We start from the raw sequence: 7,924 nt of genomic DNA on the forward strand, positions 1-7,924 counted from the left end.
AGTTTGCAGCAAAGAAAGAGTTTAATGATCACAGGGTAATGCAGTAAAGCTAAGCTGGAGGGACTCAATTTTTTAAAAAATGAAAAAATAATAATAATAATGATTACAAGGTCCCTAGTGAGGAAATGAGAGGAAACCCTCAAACCCATTTCCCTGAGAAGTTCTAGACTGTGGGTTTTAAGAAGATTGTGGAGGATGAAGGGCTAGAAAATTCGGGTTGTTTATTGGTAAAGGTAAGAGGGATAAAATCATCAGGATGTGGAAATTGCATTCTTTGGTGACTCAGCTCCTGAGGGTCCTTCAGACCAGCTAACATCAATAGTTTCACTAGTATGCAGGACCTGAAAGAGTATCTCAATGGGAAAAGTTATTGTCTCATAATGTTCAAGTTTTTGTCTATAGGGCAGTTGAGGGGAACTATAATCTTGTAACAGGGTCTATGTGATTCCGAGGTAATAGGTACCAACAGACTATGAGGAAGAGATCAGAGAGCAAACTGGCCTCAAGATTAATGCTGAATATGCTACAAACATGGTTTATTTTTGTTTCTCTCCCTCCCTTCTTCCCTAATTAATTTTACAAAGTTTACAGAAACAGTTTCAGTGGCTTGACACAGGGAAGTTTATTTCTTGCTCATATTACAGTACAATGAGTGCCAGCATGAGATGGGAAGGGTCAGCTTCCAGAAGTCACCACGAACCCAAGTTGCTTTCCTCCAGTATCTCCACTATTCCCTGTGGCCCCTGTTCCTGTTGCAGGTGGGGAGAGCAGGAGCAAGGAGCAGGCCTCAAAGTCACATATGTTTCTTCCACCCATGTTCCATTGGCTAGAACTCAGCCCTACACCCCCACTTAACTGCAGGGGCATGGGGAAATGAAGTCCAGCAGCATGGCAAGGAAGAAGAAAACAGAAACAGTTTGAACAACCAGCCAGTCTCTATCTCACCCTTCCAGCAAGGAGTGGCTAGATCAGTGCATGTGATAGGAACTGAACTATGGCAACTAGGCCAAATAAGGGTGTCTTTTGTTTGTTTTTATACAGCAAGGAATGTGGGAGTAGGTAACTCCGAGATGTTTAAGGAATCTGGCTTCTCCCCCTTTCTTTTTCTGCAATCCTTAAAGTATGAAATCTATCTCCCAGTTGCAAGATGGCGCCAAGTATTCTGCCCAAATTCCAGGCAGGAGAAAAGTGAAAGAGCAGAGTACAAATGACAAAAGGAATGTGTCTGACAAGTTTGATCACTTTTGTAAAAGACTTTTCTGGAATCCTCTTCTCACAGAACAGTCTCTTTCAAGGCTATGCTGTCTTAAGAAAACCTGGGGAAGGGTTGGCAGATAAAACATAGGACATTCAGTTAAATTTTATTTTCAGACAAACAACAAATAATTTTTAGTGTAACTAAGTATGTTCCATGCTGGGTATCCTGTTTTTTGTTTGTTTTTGTTAAATCTGGAAAGTCCAGCCTCAGGAGATGTGTGTTTTTTCATGGATACATTGTCTCTCTGAAAAAAGTCAAGATTCTGTTGAAAGAAAGAGAGGAGAATGGTATTCAGATAGACAACTGGAAATATATGCCCCAGTGACCACAGGACCCAACACGTGCCAATAGCACATAAGCAGAAGTCTACAGGGTGCGTCTTCCAGGAAGTTTCTCCTGTCTCCTGATACCATTAGGCAGACTTGACTTTTTTTTTTTAAAACCACAGTTGTGATTCCTGGAGGCCCAGCAGCCATCTTGAGACCATGAGGTAACAAGCATGAGAACAGAGCCCCACAGATCAAAGATGCAGAAACAGAAAGATAATCAGTGCCTGGGTCCAGAAGAGACTGTGGCCCTGCTGGGGCAGCCCATCCAGCTGACACTGTCTTTCCTTGCCCTCCACAGTTATCCCTGTGCAGCCAGGAGCTGGTGCCATGCTTCTTTGTCAGGAAGAGGGAAGCAACCTTAGAATTAAACCAAGACCAAAAAAAAGAGGGTACAGCTGATAGAATTTCCCCAAAACCAGACCCATCAGGTTAAGCCGACCCTAAAGCTTAATATTTCAATTCCTCCAGTTCCATGAGCTAAAAAAAGTTCTTATTGTTTAAGATCCTTTGAATCCGCGTTTCTGTTCCTCTTGGGAAAACATCCTGGGCCGGGCATGGTAGCTCACACCTCTAATCCCAGCACTTTGGGAGGCCAAGGCAGGTGGATCACCTGAGGTCAGGAATTTGAGACCAGCTTGGCCAACATGGTAAAACCCCATCTCTTGTAAAAAAAAAAAAAAAAAAAAATTAGCTGGTGTTGCAGCAGGCAACTGTAATCCCAGCTACTGGGGAGGCTGAAGCAGGCGAATCACTTGAATCTGGGCGGCGAAAGTTGCAGGGAACAGAAACTGCACCTCTGCACTCCAGCCTGGGTGACATAGTGAAATTCCGTCTCAAGAAAAAGGAAGAAAGAAAGAAAAACATCCTAACTAATCAAACCAGATCCTCCAGTCTAATACGTGTACTTCTAATGGATTTGACATTTATCTCATTATACCAAGATGCAGAAATAAAATCAACATTCGGCAACACAACATTGCAGGCATTTTTAAGTAGAAACATCTACACTTCTTGCGTATCATTCTATGTATCTTGTAAGGCCTGTAAATAGATCTAAAATTTTTGTATTACTTATTCACACTGGTTCTGGAGTCACGCACTAAAGTACTGCACTTTTAAGTTTCAATAATTGGACTCCTGAGACTCACAGAGAGGAGGAATATATGTTAAGATGTCATATTCTATTCTCAACATGTGACTGTCATTATCTTCCAACTCAATAATGTTTATAAATGTACATGCTACGTATGAGTTACTGTAAGTCTTTTAAAATCCTGTAGCAGGCCGGGCGTGGTGGCTCACGCCTATAATCCCAGCACTTTGGGAGGCCGAGGCGGGTGGATCACGAGGTCAAGAGATCAAGACCATCCTGGTCAACAAGGTGAAACCTCGTCTCTACCAAAAATACAAAAATTAGTTGGGCATGGTGGTGCGCACCTGTAGTTCCAGCTACTCAGGAGGCTGAGGCAGGAGAATTGCTTGAACCCAGAAGGCGGAGGTTGCGGTGAGCTGAAATTGTGCCATTGCACTCCAGCCTGGGTAACAACAGCGAAACTCCGTCTCAAAAAAAACAAAAAAAAAAATCCTGTAGCTTTATATTTATAGCTATCCTAGGCAGCAGGACTTACTTCTAGCTGGGTTGCACTTACTGTTTCATGCATGCCTTCTAGGTTCTTTGGAAACACTGTAAAATATTATGACCCAAAAAAAGGAACCCATGATCCATATGCTGAGTCCGGTTTTGTTTGACATGAACAACATGTCACAGATTCAGTAGGAATAAAGGCCACTCGCAGAAAGAGGAGACAGACTAAGTCTTGATTTGATCATCCTTATCAATGCTATGTAGGGAAGGAAAGTGCTGGAACAGAAAACAATCAAAACTCATTATTGGCCCGTGCAGCAGCTCAGGCCTGTAATCCCAGCACTTTGGGAAGCTGAGGCAGGAGGATCACTTAAAGTCAGGGGTTTGAGACCAGCCTGGGCAATATAGGAAGACTCCATTTCTACAAAAAAATAAGAAAAATTAGCCAAGTATGGTGGTGCACACCTGTAGTCCCAGCTACTAGGGAGGCTGAGATGGGAGGATCGCTTGAACTCAGGTGGTCGAGGCTTCAGTGAGCTGTAACCTTGCCATCACACTTCAGTCTGGGCAAGAGAGTGAGACTCTGTCTCCAAAGAAAAACAAAACAAAATGCTAAGGTTTTTTTCTCCTGAGTTAGCTGATGTAAGTAGTCAAAACCCTTTCTCCAGTTAACTGGAGAAAAGACTGGCCCCTTTAAAGGTCTTGCGTCCCTGATGAGAAAAGCCAGATAGCTGCCATCTCTCCTTGAGCAGAGATGCCAAACCCAGTTAAATCAACTTCAAAAACCCGTCTGAGTCCTTTTGTAAAGGTAACATTTTGTTGTGACAAATGTTTGTTGTGTCAATGAAGTTGGCCATTGCCAAGGGAGATCCTTTTGTTGGAGAAGGATCCTCAACCCAGCAGCTATTGTGATGATGGAAAGTGATCTGTTGCCATGGCTATATTCATTCTCCAATGGTAACTGGAGAAGTACAGAATTTCTCACTCATGCTTAGGTCAGAAACGTTTCATAAATGACCTACCAAGTTACTATCAAATGTGTTTGCTCTTACATAATGCTAGTAAATCTATTTCAGGTTTTTAAATTACTCAATTCTCTCTCTCTCTTCACATATATATGTACATATATAAATGCTGTGCATATATTATTATTCCATATTATACAGTATACATATAATATATACTATGTTAAAGGTAGTATATTTATAATATATACTATGTTAGATATAATATATATACAGCATTATCTCTACATCTGAATAACATTATATACAGTATATATAATACTGTGTGCAATATATGTATAATATATACAGAGATAATACAAACATATGATTTATTGTTACATATAATATGCATATATAACAACTTGTAAATTTATATGAATTTCCTGAAAGATTAAAAAGATTTTTCTGTACATGTACAACAAAATCTTTTTAATCTTTCAGGAAATTCACTGAAAATTAAATGGACAAAGATTTCCCAATTAGTGCAATCTTGGCCCCAACTTTCCTTCCTAAGATTTCAAACACCCAGCACTAATCTCTGGACAGCGCCTACCCCTCCTCAGAGTGATGGGAGGAAGGAAAGTCAGGAAATGGCTGAAGGGGTGGAAGGAATAAAACGTCTCTCGTCATTTCTCAAGAGTTCATGAAACTTCCCATTTTCTATTAAGAAAGTAAATTGGCCGGGCGCGGTGGCTCACGCCTGTAATCCCAGCACTTTGGGAGGCCGAGGCAGGTGGATCACGAGGTCAAGAGATCGAGTAACCATCCTGGTCAACACGGTGAAATCCCGTCTCTACTAAAAATACAAAAAATTAGCTGGGATGGTGGCACATGCCTGTACTCCCAGCTACTCGGGAGGCTGAGGGAGGAGAATTGCCTGAACCCAGGAGGCGGAGGTTGCGGTGAGCCGAGATGACACCATTTCACACCAGCCTGGGTAACAAGAGTGAAACTCCGTCTCAAAAAAAAAAAAAGTAAATTAAGGAAGCTTCAGTAAAAGGGGTGAAACTGCTTGGTCCTTCAGCTTTGCTTAGCTTGTGGAGTGACCAGGGTTGTCTTTGGATTTTTGTTACCACACCTGCCTCCTAAGCCCAGTCCTTTGGCGAGTGCTTTCCAGAGGCCCTGTGGCCACTTACAACTTCCACTGGCTTCTTGTTTTTCTACACTAGTTTTATTTTTAAAATACTTGCCACTTTTCATCATACCAAATAGCTGGCTTGACTACCGTTCTCACTCTTTTAGCTGCTGTGTCAATACTTCAAAACATTCAGTCAGTTAACTCCATTCAGTCAAAAATTGTCACAATGTTTAGCATTGTGTTGACAAAGCCTATGGCTTTGGAGAAAATACAGCTCATTAAGTTCTTAGTGATTCTTCATGGTGCAGAGCTACAGAGTAGCTGCTACAAATATAACCAGACCACCATGACAAAAGGAACAGAATGAATTAGTATCAGAGTGCTCACAGTAACCCAAGCCCTTCAAGCTGAGGGTTGCTCAGAGTTGGATTGAAATGATAGTTTATTATGGCATTCCTGTTTACCCACTAATACTCAAAGAAGGCATAAAATATAAGATTGACAGGCTAACTTCACTTGATGGTTCAGTTTCCTTGAATCTGTATTTGGTCTTGTTGCAAACTGATTTGGCTCCCTTTAAAAAAAATCAGAGTGCAGAGTGTCTGGGCTTCTGTGCCCAGAGAAAGGACATTAGAAGGATTTAAAACAGATGGAGATGTAGGGCTGGTTGAGTGCAGGGAGAGGAGGGGAGGACGGGGGAAGCGTCGGTCTATAGGGCAGTGAACCCAGGAGGCAAGGTTGCAGTGAGCCAAGATTGAGCCACTGCACTCTAGCCTGGCGACAGAGCAAGACTCAGTCTCAAAAAAAAAAAAAAAAAAAAAAAAAGCACTTTCAAAACAACACTGTTTGAATGCCTACTGTGTGCAGTTACAGGACTGACAAGAGATTTTTAAGACACCAGAAGACTAACTTTGCTAATGAGTAGCCAGGAAGTGTTAATGAGGCATTCAGTGAAAGTGCTCTCAGGACTTAGCAATGAGAATGTCCCGAGGCAGAAAACAAGGGCAGGAGAAGGCCTGGGGCGACCTGGGCTAAGGATTACAGTAAATAGAGGAAAACCTTAGATAGGGGTTCTATAGCAGCCTTTAGCTATACTGTAAGTAGAGTTTATATCTTAAATATTCTATTTTTTACTCCAAATATTCCTCTTTTAAAAGGACTAACAAATATCTATACATTATATACCTGCTCATCTTCCATGTTGTGCCCAGAGCAGATCCAACAAGCTGAAGACACCACAAATCATTTGTGAGGGGAAGGAGGAGAAGCTCTTCCTTAAAAGCAATAAACTGTGTTTCCCGGACTTTCATGTAAGTATAGGCCAGGTAGAGGGACTTGTCACAGACAGTAGATTTTCCCCGCAATACTAAAACCAGCAATGTCGTGTTTTGAATGACAATAATACAGACAGATAATTAAATCCTAACTTCTGTCTTAGTGTTCTTCAGTTCTCAACAACTAATTGATAATTTACTCATGAATTTCATTTATATACATATATATATATCATACACACACAAAATAAAAGGCAAAGAAAAGTGCTTTCTATCTTAATTTTTTCAAATTAAAAATGTGTATCTTACACATATTTTTAATAGTATCAAAGCATTCTTTGTAGTTTCTGAAGATTTTTTAAGACACTAATAAGCCTTTATGCATTTGTGCTAAGGGAAAAGAGGGAGAAAGGAAAGAAACAAGAAGAGAAGAAAGAAAAATGATCTCCTCAGTGTAATCGCTGCCCCATACACACATGCACACACACATGCACATTATACACACATGCACACACATGCACATTATACTCATGCACATATACAAACACATTATACACACATGTGTACACACATACACATGTACAAACACACACATGCACATTATACACACATGCCCATATACAAACACATACACACATGCACATTATACACACATGCCCATATACAAACACATACACACATGCACATTATACACACAGGCACACACACATGCACCTTAAACACACATGCCCATATGCAAACACATACACACACGCACATTATACACACAGGCATACACACCTGCACATTATACACACATGCACATATACCAACCCATACACACATGCACATTATACACACAGGCACACACACATACACATTATACACACATGCACATATACAAACACATACACACAGGCACACACACATGCACATTATACACACATGCACATATGCAAACATACACATACACACATTATGCACACATGCATACACACAAGATTCTTGAGTACAGTGAAGAAAGGGTTGTTCAGGTGCTTCTTTTTTATTGCTAATACATGATATTTACAGAAAAGTCAGAAACTATATAGTATATAAAAAGGGAAAAAATGGGAAATCACTTTTAACTGAATCTCCCAGAATTAATCATTGTCAATATTTTTAGTTACACTCTTAACATTAGCTTTTTTAAAGAGAATACCCTCTGTTCTTATAAAAAGAAAAGAAAAGAAATTAAAGGAGGGTCCCTGCTGTCTCTCCCTGCCCCATCTCCTCGAATCTAGCTCCCTTTTCCCAGCTGGGAGGAACAATAAAGTGTGAAACTCTCCCTGTGCCACCTGCCTCCCTACCCTGATCCCTCCAACCCCACGAAGAGATGTCAACTTCCACTTGGCCAGAGTCATAAATTTATAAA

Source organism: Callithrix jacchus, chromosome 7 (genome assembly GCF_049354715.1).
Source record: "Callithrix jacchus isolate 240 chromosome 7, calJac240_pri, whole genome shotgun sequence".
Taxonomy (NCBI): Eukaryota; Metazoa; Chordata; class Mammalia; order Primates; family Cebidae; genus Callithrix; species Callithrix jacchus.